This window comes from Orcinus orca, chromosome 1 (assembly GCF_937001465.1).
Source record: "Orcinus orca chromosome 1, mOrcOrc1.1, whole genome shotgun sequence".
NCBI classification, from domain to species: Eukaryota; Metazoa; Chordata; class Mammalia; order Artiodactyla; family Delphinidae; genus Orcinus; species Orcinus orca.
This window is the reverse complement of record NC_064559.1, coordinates 208,892,826-208,907,889: the sequence shown is the minus strand read 5'-3', so window position 1 is coordinate 208,907,889 and position 15,064 is coordinate 208,892,826.

Sequence of the window (15,064 nt, the reverse complement as noted above, 5' to 3'; positions counted from 1 at the left end):
AACAGAACCAAAATGTAGACGCAAGGAGGAAGTTTCTTGTGTATTACTCTAGATGAGCTGTCTTATATCCATAAGCATGTATGCATGCACATGTGTCTTTTTGTAACATGAGAGCAGCATGCCATGGTGTCTCTGTTTTACCCACCAAGGGCTGTATCCTGAAGATTGTCCAGACCTGGATATCCAGCTCTGCCTCTTTCTCTGAAGGGTTAAGGTCAGGGTTAGATTTAGGGTTAGGATTCAGATGGTTCCATTGTAAGGATGGACCACAATGCATGGACCCAGCCCCAGCTGGTGGACACACGTACCTTTCCATTTATTCTCTGGTGTTTATTCTTATGCATACAATTTTGTGCACCTGTGCAAATATACCTGTAAGACCAAACCCTACCCAGACTTGCTGAAACAAAGGGGGTGTGTATCTTAAATCTTGACAGAGGTCGGCAAATCGCCCTCCCCTGAAAAAAGTTACTTCAATTGACCTTCCCACCACAAGAACAATTGTTTCCTTACCAATGTTGTCAATCCAATAGATTCAAAAATACCATTTCAGGGAGGTTTCAATACTAAGAGTGAAGGTTCTCATTTTTTATACACCTAACAGCCATGCTCTTTCCTTTTTTGTGAAATGTGTCCTTGGATGACGGCTTGAGGAATTGAGAGCCCTGGTCCATCTGCCTTCCCTCTGCCATGACCACACTTCTCACTGCAGACCCAGGTCTGTCACCACCTGCCCTCCTGCATCCAGAACTTGTAGGGCGCCTTTTGAAAGTAAATCATAACCAGCTCTGTTGTGATGATTTTGCACCTTCCTCAAGACAGCTGACAGCCCGCTGGCATTTTTCAAGGCGAGGATTTGGGCCAAAAGGTCTGGAGATGTCACAGGAGCTAGCTGGGAGAGGAGGGGCAGAAGGCCAGCAGAGGGCAAGGAGAGAGGGCGCTGAGCCCAGACAGTGTGTCTCCGAGGGCTGCGCTGTAACGACAGCCTCTTCCCAGCCTGCTGCCCGCCCAGCTCGCGGCTGGGTCCCGGGCTGCGTGCCCTGGGACCCACAGCTGCACCCCTCTGGCAGAACACCGAGCCATCTGCCATTCAGGTAGACGAGCAGTTGAACCACAGGCAGCATGCTGATGTCTGCAGGCTGCCATGTACCACTGCAGAGCCCAGACTGCTGGCTGGGGCTGCTTCCTGAGCGGATGCTGGCCCACAGGGTGGCAAGTCTTCTGCGCCCTATCTGGTGGCAGACGGCTCTGAACCCTACTTGTGGGTGGACACAGAAAAGCATTTCTGGATACCTGGCCTGGATGGCTGGGTGGGCAATACCCACCCCCTGCCTGCTGTCCATGGTTCTGAATTTGTGATTGAGTGGCCAGGCCTGACCTGCTCTCAGGATGAGGACAAAAACGACTCGGCAAACCCCAACACGAAGACTGAACCTAATGTGAACTCTAGGTTTAGGCTTTGGTTATAAAAGTGCATCATATTGATTTGTCAGCTGTAACAATGTCCCACACCAGAGCAAGGTGTTACTGAGAGAGGGCACTGTGGTGGAGCAGAGGAAGGATACTTGAGAACTGTCTGTACTTTCTGTGTAATTGTCCTACAAACCTAAAACTGCCCTAAAGAAATAAAGTCTAAAAAAAGACTCAGAAAAAGTTTTTATCTAAGTTGGGCTTTCATCTCCTCTTTGGCGTTCCTGACATTGTGTTGGGGTACTTGTGTCCCCCATTGGGGCAATCAGAGCAGGTTTCCCTGGGGATGGGGCCGAGGGTAGGATACTGAACACCTAAACTCTAAGGCCCATACAGCCAGCAGGAACAGCAATGAGAGGTCAAGGTCAAACAAGAGCAGAAACGAGGGGGTGAGAACAGACAGCCGATGAGACCAGACTGAGCTCAGAAGTGATGGGGGTGATGCAGGCAGAGATGTGCTCTGGGTGGCGGGGGAGCTCTGAGACGTGATACCCTGGTGCCTGGAGCCCCCTCTCCACATCTGCTCAGTCACCCTAAGAAGGATAAAGGGCAGCTCCCCGTCCAAACTGCCTCCTATCCTCCCCATCCAATCACCCTGCCTGGCGCTTGGCCCCTGGACCTCACCACGCACGGGGAAGAAAAGAGCTGTGGAGACCATGCCTGTTGCATCGCCAGGCGCTGACATCCCCCCTTCCCTTCGTCCACTAGCAACAATTGTCACGTGCCTAGGATGCACCCAGCCCAGGGATGGGTCCCCAACCCTGTGGCTCTCAGAACCCGTGGCTTTGAGTAAAGGACTTGTCAAGATAACTCAATCTGATGGTGAAGGTGGGTGGGAAGGCTGTGCAGGCCAAGCACGTCAGGAGCCTCCTGGAGATTCACACTGGACAGGCCAAAATCAGATCCAGTGTCCTGGCCCCCAAGAGACCTGAGGACACCGCCTTCAGGGAGCCTGCCAGGTGGTCAGGAAAGGAGCTGTTGAGACTTGAGTGAGAGGAGAGTGAAGCAGCCTCATGACCTCACCCCGAGGACATGAATCCAGGGATGGAGAGGGACACAAGGAGAAAGGGTTTTGCACCCAGGTGGTATTTGCTAGCACCCTGTTGGCATTAAGGTTTCTTTAGGCCTATAGGTAGGGAGTGGAGCTGTCTCCCCATTCAAGAATGTCACAATCCAGCTTTCTAGTTGCCATAGAAAATGCCCCTTTTCCAAACACACACGTCCCTCACTCTGCCTGGCCCCAAGTTTTTGGGGGAAACAGGCAACAAGATCAGTGGCCAACACCGAGAGCTGCACAGACAAGCCTCCCAGGCAGCCACGTTTTGCAGAAGCACCACTGAGCTCCAGCCACACTGTGTGGGAGGACGGAGGGAGCAGGCTGTGACTGGGGAGGAAGTGATGTGCGCCAAACGGGGAATGCCCGGGGTGGGGATGGAGACCCGGCCCGCACTCATCACAGCCGTGCGATCCCTGCAGGTCACTCGCTGTCAGCCACAAGGACACTGCCTTCTGCCGCCTCCTGGCACTGGTCCACTTCGGGACTCCTTCCCCCAGGGAGTCAAGCGCCTGCCCCTCCTGCGACTCATCCAGCACTTACGGAGCTCCCTTGCTCTCCAGGAACTCCTCCAGCTGCCCCCCCCCCACCCGCCCACCAAAACTTCAGTGAGCTCCCTGCCCTCCTGGGACTTACCAGCCTGCAGAAAGATGTGTTCCCTGGAGGACTCACCACGCACGCGCAGCTGGGATCCTCTGCAAATGCAAAATGGGCTGCAGACCTGGATAGGAGAGTCTGAAGGGAAGGAAGGGGCAGCTTGGCTCGGGGGAAGGGGCATGAAGGAAGGCGGGGCCAGCTGGGGAAGACGGTGAACGCAGTCCAGGGAGGCTGGACAGGGCCCCACAGCCCACGGGGAGGGCCGCTGTGCAACGGCATGACCTGAGAGGTTATAGGACGGACACGGGAAGGGGCGGCAGGCTTGTGAGTCTCAGAATCCCACCAGGGGAGACGGAGGCTCTGCAGAGGAGGGAGAACTCGAGGGTGGGCTGGACCAGGGGGCAGATGCCCGCGGAGTGAACAAGGGTGGCAGTGGCGAGTGGGCTGGAGCCCGAAGGTGTGAAGTGTGTGCACCAAGAATTTTTTTTAGTTGTCCTTGGAGTAGAGTTGATTTACGACGCTGTTAGTTTCAGGTGTACAGCAAAGTGAATCAGTTATACATATGCATATAGCCACGCTTTTTCAGATTCTTTTCCCACATAGGCCTTTACGGAGTATTGAGTAGAGTTCCCTGGGCTATACAGTATGTCCTCATTCGTCATCTATTTTATAGATAGTAGTGCACTAAGAATTTAAACAGCCCAGAGACAGGTCTGACCTTTGCCCTTGTCTCCTGGGAGATGATCCCTAAGATGAAAGCATCCTTGTGTACCTGGGGGGCTAAGCTACCAGACAGTCAACAATGTGACTGGGGAGGGGGCTTTGCATCACGAGGTCTCAGCCTGACCTCAGCAGGGGCTGGACCCTGCGGTCAGTCACATGGGTGACCAGCCAGCTCTATGTGCCTGGACGGGCCCCCAGTAAAGACTCTCGATGCCGAGGTTCGGGGGGGGCTCCCCTGTTTGGCAGTGCCCTGTGTGTTACTGTCACACGTCATGTCATCGCTGGGAGCAGTTAGCACTGTCCACGCCTCCAGTAGAAGCTTCTGGAACTTTCCTGGCCACGACCCTGTGTGTCTCTTCCTTCAGCTGATTTTAACCTGCATCCTTTCACTGTGGTAAACCATACCCAAGACTGTAGCAGTTCCCAGGGAATTCTGCAAGCCCCAGTGAGTTCTCAGATTTGATGGTGGTCCTGGGGAACCCCAAAATTGCATTGAGCACCAGACATGAGAGTGGTCTTAGGGACTGCTCCCTGCCATTGCAGCATGAAGGCCAAAATGGGGTCTGGTGTGGAAAGCTGGAGGGTGCTCACGAGCACAGAGCGCCCATGTGGTAGTATGTCCGTTGATACCCAGTGAGTTTGAGATGCCTGGGGGGAGTCCTAGGAGAGACCCTGGGAGGGAGCAAGGAGCAAGTGGGGCTGTTCACTCACTCTCCATCCATCAGCGGTCAAAGACAGGATGCATGGCCAGGACCCACGCTGCACACAGGGGTCGCCATGGGAACGAAACACACATGGACAGACAAGCAAAAACCACATCGCACAGAAGTATGCTCAGAAACGGCGTTAACGGAGGGGAGGGATGGGGTTCGGTAAGCAAGAATGTTCACGAGGGCTGGTGGGTACAAACGGTGTCTTGGAAGAAGAGGCCATTTGACTGAGAGTCAGAGTAGCCAGGTGAGGAGTGGGGTCAGAATTCCAGGCCTCTGAGAAAAGATTCCAGGAAGGTCGTAGCACTGGGACAGCTTGGGACACTCAAGGAGCCAAAAGAGCCATGTTCACAGGGCCATGGAAAGCCCCAAGGCTTTGCAGGGCATGTGGTCTCTGTTGCAATTAATCAGCTCTGCCTCGGCAGCGTAGAAGCAGGCAGAGGGGACATGCACACGAGTGGGCGTGGCTGCCTGCCCATCAAACTGTATTCACGAAAGCCCGCCGGCGTCAGATCTGACTAAGTAGATCTAAGGTTAAGGTCTAAGGTTCCGAACCTCGTGAGAAGCCTGGCTGGGACTCCCCATGAGTTTTATCCAGCAGTCCTGACACTGCTTCTTCCCCGGATCCTCTCCACCAGGCTGCAATCCTCTGGACACACAGGTGTTTATCTCTGATATTTATCTCCCTTCCTCTGGACCCTGTTCTACAAACTCGACCTAAAACTGCATTGTCCTGTGCACAGGCCCCACGGGTTAGCAGCCCCCAGGGCCCCGTGCATTCACACCCAGGCTCTGCCTGGCCCACGGCGCTGAGAAGCCACAGCACCTCCATCTCATAAGCACCCCGTGCACTTGGGGACCCAGGCTCAAGACCTTACATTTTCCCTGTTACGTTTCATCCTGTTAGAATTGATCCTATCCCTGAGACTGTCAGAGTTGTTTAAAATCCTGGTCTGTCACCTGAAATTCCACCCCTGCTTTGAGCTGTCACAGGAGACCACGTGGAGCGAGGCAAGGAGTGTGGGCTCAGGCCAGACCACCTGAGTTAGACTCCTGACATGTGCATGGGGAGACCTGTGGCCCTAAGCCAGTCACTCAGCTTTTCTGTGCTCCAGTTTCCCAAGCTGTGATGGGGGATGGTAACCCTGCCTCATAGGGTTATGTGAGCGCTGGAGGGAAAGCTCGTGGAGGGCTTACTCGATGTGAAGGGTTTGAACGAGGCTTGGCTCTAAGAAACAACTGCCTAAGCGTGAGCACTGATATTGGTATCAAAAAGCCCAAGTCTATGCCTGCAACCAAGTCGCCAAAGAAAAACAGTTCTCAGTACAGGGCTGAGGTTAGAGCCCTGCGGCACCTCACTAGAGACCTCCCCCCAAACAATCAACCTGAACTCCCCAGGCACCATCAGTCAGCCAGTACTGATTGCATATGACTAAGGCCCTAGCAAAGACAGCAAGAAGGGCAGCAGACAAATAGAGGATGGAACTTACCAGAGGCTCCTCAACAAAGGACTTCACCTAAAACCATGACCCTGACAATGCCTGGAGTCCTGGCTTCATTGGGTAAGGCCTGGCCTCTCCCCCCCGGCTTCTTTAAAATGCAAACACACAGTGAGCCTGGAGGATCTTAAGTGGACCAGCAGTAGCTCACACCCACTGTGCACTCACAACACGCCAGGTACAGGCCAACACTTGGGTCTTGCAAACTCAATCCACCAACATCCAGAAGGTGAGTACTGACGCCACCCTTCTGAGCTCAAGAGTCCTCTCAGAACTTCAGTTTCTTCATCTGTAAGGTGGGAATGATGGCACTTCCTCCCCCATGAGGGGCTTATAAGGATTAACTGAATACGTACATAAAGTACCCGGAGGAGTGATAGCCCACAGCATCCATGCCATCAGTTACCCCACATCACAGCAGGGAAGCCACGCCCCCTCTGAGAGGGGAGGGCAACTTCCAGGCTTTCTCCACTGGTGAGGGGCAGAGCTGGGATGTGACCCCAGAGCCCAACCCCAGTCCCTGCATGTCACCTGCCTCTTGTAGGCAAGAGGGTGCGTCAGAAGACCCCCTCCTGGATGCTCTGAGGTCAACTTATTTCCGATGGCTGCAGGGCTGGGACGAGAAGGAATACCCAGAAGCCGAAATTTGCCACCACCTTCCTCACTGTGCCCCAGGCTGGAGCATCTTCACTCCAAACGAATCAGATAATCAATAAACTCTCTAGAGCACCCAGGCAGTAAAAAACAGAAAAATATCTTCATGCCCGGAGAACTCAGTAATTAACCGGAACGTGGAAACCAGGGTTTATTTGGCCGGATGTAATTGGCTTTTGGAAGGAAGGGTAGCAGCACTGATGAACGACCCCAATCTCAGCCCCAGCTTGGGAGGCATTTGCGTGGGACCCCAAGAAGCAGGGGGTCCCCGTTCTCTGCTGGAGTGGAGGCTCTGGGCTCCCAGAGCCGGGAGAGGGAAATTTGTCTCTGACAGAGGCAGAAACTGGCTGTGCTGGCTGAGTGATGCGCGTCTCTTGCACTGCACGTACACCATTAATCTAGCAGTCGGCTTGGGCCTAGGGGATGATGGGAAGGTTCAGGACAGCTCGGGGTCACCTTTCCCACCACAGAGTCCTCAGCCACCCTGGGGCAGACGCCGCACATGCCAGTCCGCCTCTGGCTGAAGGCCAAAGAGAGCACAATAGCCAGGATGGCTGGGGAGGCTCAGGGGTGCAAAGAGGGAATGAGCTGGGTGTAGGAGGGAGAAGAAGAGGGGGTGATTGAGGTCAAAGACTCAGACCTCTTCCCCCCACATGCCAGGTCTCAGTGGAGGACACCACGCAGGGCCACCTTCATGGCCCCCAGTTGACTCTCAGAGGATGCAAGGCAGGGGGGTGAGGTCAGGACACGAGGGTTACCAGGCAGGCCCCTGGAGTCTCGTTACAAGCGTCACGACCTTGGCATCCAAACATACAGGAATGCGAATTCAAGCTCTGATACTTGCTGGTGGGGCAAAGAGATAGTCCCGTGACCATGTAATGGGGCAGAGCTGTGAAAACATGATAGAGCCTGAAACGCTCTTAGCACAGCCCCTGTCCAGGCTGCGGGGAAGGGGAGTGGCTGGGGTGGGGGAGAACCTGACCCAGCAGTGAAGGCTTTCCTGGCAGAGTGAGACATGGGCTGGGCCTCACAGGGAAACCTGGACCAGAGGGCATTTCCAGCCGGACACATCGCCCATAGGGGCGGGCAGAGGTATGAACGAGTTAAATTGGCCTAGAAATGGGCAAGACTAGCCCAGGGATCTGCCCGCTGGACAGTTGAGGAGCCAGAGTTGGAGGAAGGAGCTGCTCTACAAACCAGAGTGACCCCACGGTCAGGCAGCCCCTTGCGGACAGGGGACTCAATTTCTCCAGTGGTCCCCTGAGGAAAGGATTTAGGCATCAAATACATGCAAGGGGGCAGCTCCAGATGCTGGGAAATGTTGGTGGGAATCAGGACTATGATTCAGAAGTGGGGGCTTTGAGTGTTAGCCCCAACCTGGGAGCCATCTCTGCAGAGGAGGTCCGTTCTGGGTGGAGACCGGGACGAGGACACCTTCACAAGGGCAGCTAGCTGCCTTTTTCTGAGTGTTCTCTGCATGTCAGGCCCCAGGCTCGGCACTTCCTGACCTTGACAACAGCCCAGCAAGCAGACACCATCACCATCACTTTGCATGAAAGGAAACTGAAGTTCACGGTAGTGAGGTACCCGTCCCAGGTCACTCAGCTGGTAAGTGGCGAGGCAGAATCTGAACACGGGTCAGTCTCACAGACTGTTGTCAGACATGCACGCTCTTCTTTTCCCAAGCAGGTCCCGACCTTCCCTAAGGCGCCAAAGGTAACTAGGTTGCAGCATCACCCTATACTTCAGACCAATAAGAACAGCAACTAATGGCTAATGTAAACGGGGGCTTCTCAAGTGCTGGGGACCAGTCTAAGCACCTCTCCCTTATTGCATCACAGAATCCTCATAACAACCCTCAGAGATGGGTAAGCATCTCCATTTTGCAGATGAGGAAACTGAGGCAGAGCTGTCAGGTCTGTGCCCAAGGACACCCAGCTCGTCAGTGCTCGAGCTACTGATCACGTGCCCCTGCCCGGAGTGGAGGCCACTGGAGCACAGGGACAGCTGAGGACCACTCCCAGGCATCCACACATCCAAGTCCAACCTTTGAAAAGGTATGAACCGGAATGAGCTGACATATCAATGGGGCCCTGAGAAAACGATTAATGTGACCCAGGCTGGGGACATAAGGGGAATAATGCACTGTCTGAATGCACTGCTCCCTGCTGGCTGTGGAGTACAGATGATGCAGGTGCATCCAGACCATAGGATACAGGAGACACACCCCCACTCCGCCCATACAGCTGGGCTAGGGTCTGGACAACACTCACTCCACTTCCACCAAGATAATCACTGCAAGACTTGCTCCAGAAACACCACACGAGTTCACTGTGGAGGGAGGCTGATGGGAAGTGTTGCTAGGAGACAGGAGGAGGGGCCAGAGGGCATCAGGACCAGGGGCTCCATGGCACATCAGCAGGCATTGCAGCTGGGTCCAAGAAGCAGGAGCATAAGTGATGGACATCAGTCTAGGCATTTTGATGGGCTGGATCCTACCTGACAATGACGAGGGCTCAAAGGAAAATTTGAAATCTAATTGCTGGCTGTTTTGATTTGGTATTAGAGCCGCTCCACTAGTAAGTATCAAGGAGCTGGATGCTTTCTCTGAGCCTCTGGGCAAAGTTTAGTGGCACTGCCCTGGCAGTGAACAAGGACATGCAAAAGCCAGAGACAGAGAGAAAGAGGATGAGAGAGAAAGAAAGAGGGAGTGGGGAGAGAAAGACAGAGAGAGGGAGGGGGAGAGAGGGAGAGTGAGAGAGAGAGGGAAAAAAGAGGGAGAGAGAGAGAGTGCTCCCAGGAAGCGGGGTGGTGAAGGACCCGCCAAGCCAAGCCCCTCCAAGACATGTCTCCCCACGTAGTCATAGCCTATGTCCTGTACGGGAAGCAAACATTCCAAGGGCCTCGTTTCATGGCGGATCTCTGTTTCTGCCTTGCTCACTGCCCACCCCAGCCCTGCAACTTAGCACTCACCCCCCTAGATGAAAAGATGGGGAGAGACCCTGATGGAAGCAAATGTGCTACTTCTTGGGCAGCAGGAGTGTGAGGGGGCAGCCAGAGCCTGGGGAACAGGGCTGGGAGTTAGATTTATGCCCTGCCCGGGGAGGAGGGGAGAGGGGATTTGTACAAAATGTCCCTGGTAGGAAATAGCTCTATCAGATTTGCATCTTAGATAGATCACCCAGGAGTCATCTGAGAAAAAGAAATAAGAAAGTTGGATCCTTACCTTATACCTTATGCCAGAGGAAATAACAGATGAGTTAGAGTTATAGGAAGGAAGGAAGGACAGAAAGAAGGGAGGGAAGAGAGAGAGGGAAAGAGAAAGAGAGGAAGAAAGAAAGAAAGGAAGAAAGAAAGAAAGAAAGAAAGAAAGAAAGAAAGAAAGAAAGAAAGAAAGAAAGAAGGAAAGAAGGAAAGAAGGAAAGAAGGAAAGAAGGAAGGAAGGAAGGAAGGAAGAAAGAAAGAAGAAACAAAGAAACAAAGAAAGAAAGAAGAAACAAAGAAAGAAAGAAGGAAGAAAAGAAAGAAAGAAGGAAGGAAGGAAAGAAGAAAGAAAAGAAAGAAAGGAAGGAAAGAAGAAAGAAAAGAAAGAAAGGAAGGAAGGAAGAAAGAAAGAGAGAAAGAAAGAAAGGAGGGAGGGAGGGACGGACGGACGGAAGAAAGAAAGACCATTAAAGTATTTGAAGAAACCATGTGTTTTCTCTTTTTTTTCAAAAAAGGAATAATCCCAGGATGGCAAAAGGCACTTCTAGCAAAGATACAAAATCTAGGAGCCCCAAAAGATAAATGTTAAGACAACCACATAAAGATGAAACTTTCCTGCTAGATAAAAGCTACCATAAAGAGAGTTTTGTTTTGTCTTGTTCCCTAAGGATAAACCACAAAAATTTGTATAAACAGACTTAATTTTTTTATTACATAAAGAGTTCCCATAAAAATAAATAAGAAAAAGTCCGGAAGCCCAATAGAAAATGATAGCTCACAGAAAAGGAGCTATAAATGGCTCTTAAATATATGAACATATGACCCACCACACTCAGAATAAGATAAAAGCAAATAAAACCACAACAAGGTAACATTATTCGTTCATCAGCTTGGCAAAGATCAAGAGTTTGATAAATCATTGTATCAGTTGGGGGGGCATAGAAGTGCTCATCTATTGCTGCTGGGACTATAAATTGGAACAGATTTTATCGATTGTGATTGAATGATAGCTACCAAAATTCCAAATGGACGTACTCTCTGGTTCAGCAATTTCAGGCTTCCCTGGTGGTGCAGTGGTTAAGAATCCGCCTGCCAATGTAGGGGACAAGAGTTCGAGCCGTGGTCCAGGAAGATCCCACATGCCACGGATGTGGGATCATTTTTTTCTTAAGTTTATTAAAATAGTTTATTTTAAAGACTCTCGATAGGACTTAACATCTTATTTTCAGATATACCAAGAACATAATATGCTCAGTACATTTTAACCCATGATGAAAGTTGCTCCAGATTTACTATTAGATCTACACATACTGTTTAACTGGGTGGTGTTCAAAGTTTTAATTAAATACTACATAATTGGATACAGAAATGTACACTGCACATACACTCCTGATATCTGAAATCATGCATAAGACTAATTAGCACACCATTGTTTGAATGAACAAAAGTCCGGAAATCGCCCGTGTCATTCACTAGAAGACTGGTTGTTTAAATAACGATCACCCATATTAGCACCCAGAATACGATGCAGCTTGTTTTTTTAAAAAAAGAAGAACGGGGGCTGCCCTGGTGGCTCAGTGGGTGAGAGTCCGCCTGCCGATGCAGGGGACGTGGGTTCGTGCCCCGATCCGGGAAGATCCCACATGCCGCGGAGCGGCTGGGCCCGTGAGCCATGGCCGCTGAGCCTGCGCGTCCGGAGCCTGTGCTCTGCAATGGGAGAGGCCACAGCAGTGAGAGGCCTGTGTACCACAAAAAAAAAAAATTGAAAAAAACAAAAGAATGAATAAAGAAAGGACACTCCAAAACAATGTCCAAGACATGTTGTAAAGAAAAAATACCACGTGCAGAACTCTGGGTAAGATACTCCTCCATTCCTGTAAGATAGGGGTGTATAAATGCATGGAGGATCTCCGTTAACTGATAACTCTTAATAAATTAAAAATTCTATACAGGCAGTACTTCTATTTCTTAACAATAAAAACCCAAGGAATCTCACAACATCCAAGGATGTCCCAACACATATGTCCATCTACCTTTGAGCTTACAGATTCCTGGAAACATAGTTCATGAAAAGTTAAGTATTCATATTCCCAGCCACGCTTATCTGGCGTATGATTAGAATGACCTGTTCTTTTAAAGTTTGTGAGACTTGTCCATACACCCGTCTGGGCCTGGTGCTTTCTTTGTGGGAGAATGTCTACTCCTCATCTTATTTTCTAAATGTCATAAAACCCCTCAGGGTTGCTATTTCTTCTAGATTCTTGAGTCAGTGTGGGTACCACTTAGAACCACACAGGGTGTTTGGGACAAGGACACAGTCAGAGAGACCACTGTCAAGAGAGAAAGCCACAAGCTTCTTGTCTACTGTTTCCTCGGCCCCGGTGGTCCTGCCTTGTAGGTTTCCTCTTCCTGCCATGAGTCACACTGTCCAATGTTCACTTCTCAGAGCACTCAGAGACCTACGTGTGGCCTGTCCATTGAAACGCCAATCCAAGGATGGACCGTGACTTCAACTTCTGGAACACAAGTCTCGGCCAAAGTATTCATGGCTGTTCCCTCCCAGATACGCCATCAACCCCCATCACGTGGAGCGTTCTGGTCCCCGTCGCCAAGGCCATTCACCTGGGGTCCATAGTTTCATATGACGCCGCTATGAGGGTCGGCCTCCATTTTCCTGCTCTACCAGAGGTCTCAGAGGGTGAAATAGAGCCCCAATATTTTGTATTTGCCCTCATTGCCCGTGTCTCCATACCCACCTACTGTATCACAGCAGGTTAATTCACTCATTTATGTGAGCCTCTAGATCCTGGAAGGATATGCACTTGAGACCCGGGCCAAGGTTACAAGCCAAGGACGGAAGACTGACCTAAGATGGGAAATGGGTTGACTCTTCCATTGTCTCTTGCTTCAGGATTTATCTTCAGTCTTGGGCTGTGGAGCAGGGCCTCTGTGGCCCTCGATTTCATCCAGCTGGCTTTCCACACGTCAGTGTCTCTAGTTTACGAAATCATCATCATCCTTTCTCAACGCCCCTCATGGGACGTTGAGGAGTTGGCAGTGGTTTAGCAGAGGGAGCGGCAGTCAATTCCTAAGTGGCATTTCAGAGACTCTGCAGGTGGGACTGAGCCACCTGGGGACCCAGAAAAGAGGAGACACTGGCAGAGGCAAGAACAGGGCTGGAAGATGAGTCAGAGGCAATGCAGCAGAGACCAGGTGGCCACTTCATTTGTGGGGAAGTCGTGGCTGGGGTTTTCGACGCTCAGACCGTGATGGCTGAATAGATGGCTCTGGGACCAGCCCACCTGGGTTCAGTGCTGGCTCGGCCACCGCCTGGCCAGGTAATCTTGGGCAACACACCTACCTTCTCTCTCTGAGCCTCATTCTGCTCATCTGAAAAGTGGGGTCACCATGCTCTGTACCAGGACTGTTCTAAGCACGTCACATGCATGAGTTCACCAAATCTTCTCAGCACCCCGGTGAGGTGGGCAGCTTTCGTCACCATCGTCAGGTGAGGAGAGAGAAACTGAGGGACCTTCCACGGCCACAGATCCCAGAAGAGACTGGGTGGTGGTTCAAACCCAGCAGTCTGGCCCCAGGGTTTCTCTGTCCTTCCACTGGCTACTTTCCTTCAGTGCAGGGTTGAACAACATAAACCTTATCATGGGGCATGGCACACGCAGAGCCCCCAATGAAGGGGGAAGGTTATCACCCTTTCTAATGGTGGAGTCCTTCCTTTCCACCTCTTGGGGAAATCCCTTCTCTCTGAGCTCCAGGCTCCTCCTGGCCAGCCACCTCCCCCGCCCTCCCCGCGCACAGCCGATACCCACGGGACTGACCGTCAACTCTAGGGCTGCAGAGGGCCCCCCAGCCCTGCAGAGCAACCGCGGCCCTGCTCACATGCCACTCCTTCTCTCTAAGATGCTCTTCCTGCAGGTCTTCTCCCAGCTGCCCACCCTGGCCAGTCCGGGTTCACACACGTGGACCTTCCTCCTGACCTCACTAATTCCAGGACTCGGCTTCGTGTTCCCCTGAGCACATGTCACTTGCTGCAATTGTCTCAACGTTTTCATGATCTTCTTCTCCCACTAGAGAGGAAACTCCCAAGGTCGGGGTCTCATCTGTCCTAATCCCACTGTATAGCCAGCACCCCGAACAGTGCCTGGCATACAGCAGGTGCTCAGTGAAGGCTGGCTAAGTACATGAATGAATGATCAGACATGTCCACGGCCCAGAGGCCAATTGCACCTGATATCCCATCCCCCACACAGGGCCCAGGAGGCCCACTCTCCTGGTGAGTCTGTCCTGCGGTTCTAAGGATTTAGCCGAAAAATTTTTTTCTTAATTCTTAATTGGAGTATAGTTGATTTCCAATGTTGTATTAGTTTCAGGTGTACAGAAACATGATTCAGGTATACACATACATATATCATTCTTTCTCAGATTCTTCTCTCGTATAGGTTATCACAGAATATTGAGTAAAGTTCCCTGTGCTCTATACTAGGTCCTCTTGATCATCTATCTTATATATAGTATTGTGTGTATGTTCATCCTAAGTTCCTGGTTTATCACTCCCCCCACCATGTTTCCCCCATCAAAAAATGGGCAGAAGATCTAAATAGACTTTTCTCCAAAGCAGACATACAGATGGCCAAAAAGCATATGAAAAGATGCTCAACATCACTAATCATTAGAGAAATGCAAATCAAAACTACGATGAAGTATCACCTCACACCAGTCAGAACAGCCATCATCAAAAAATCTGCAAACAATAAATGCTGGGGAAGGTGTGGAGAAAAGGGAACCCTCCTGCACTGTTGGTGGGAATGTAAATTGGTACAACCACTATGGAGAATAGTATGGAAGTTCCTTAAAAATCTAAAAATAGCAGAAACTCTTGATGTGGACAGGAGAAGCAAGAGGCCTGCTTACTGGGAGTTGCATGCGGCTCTGTTCTGGCCAGAAAATTATCCGAGGAGATAGCATTGATTAACACATTAATAAATAATGTGGCTATTAAAAGACAGCCTCCATGGCTGGGGGATAACTGCCTTGGGCAGGGATGGCCTCTGTCAGCTCAGCCTCCTTCCTGCTGCCTTCCGTCGCAGTAAATCTCCCTGAATGTGCTCTGTGCGGCCCTGGCTGCCCCAGGGAGG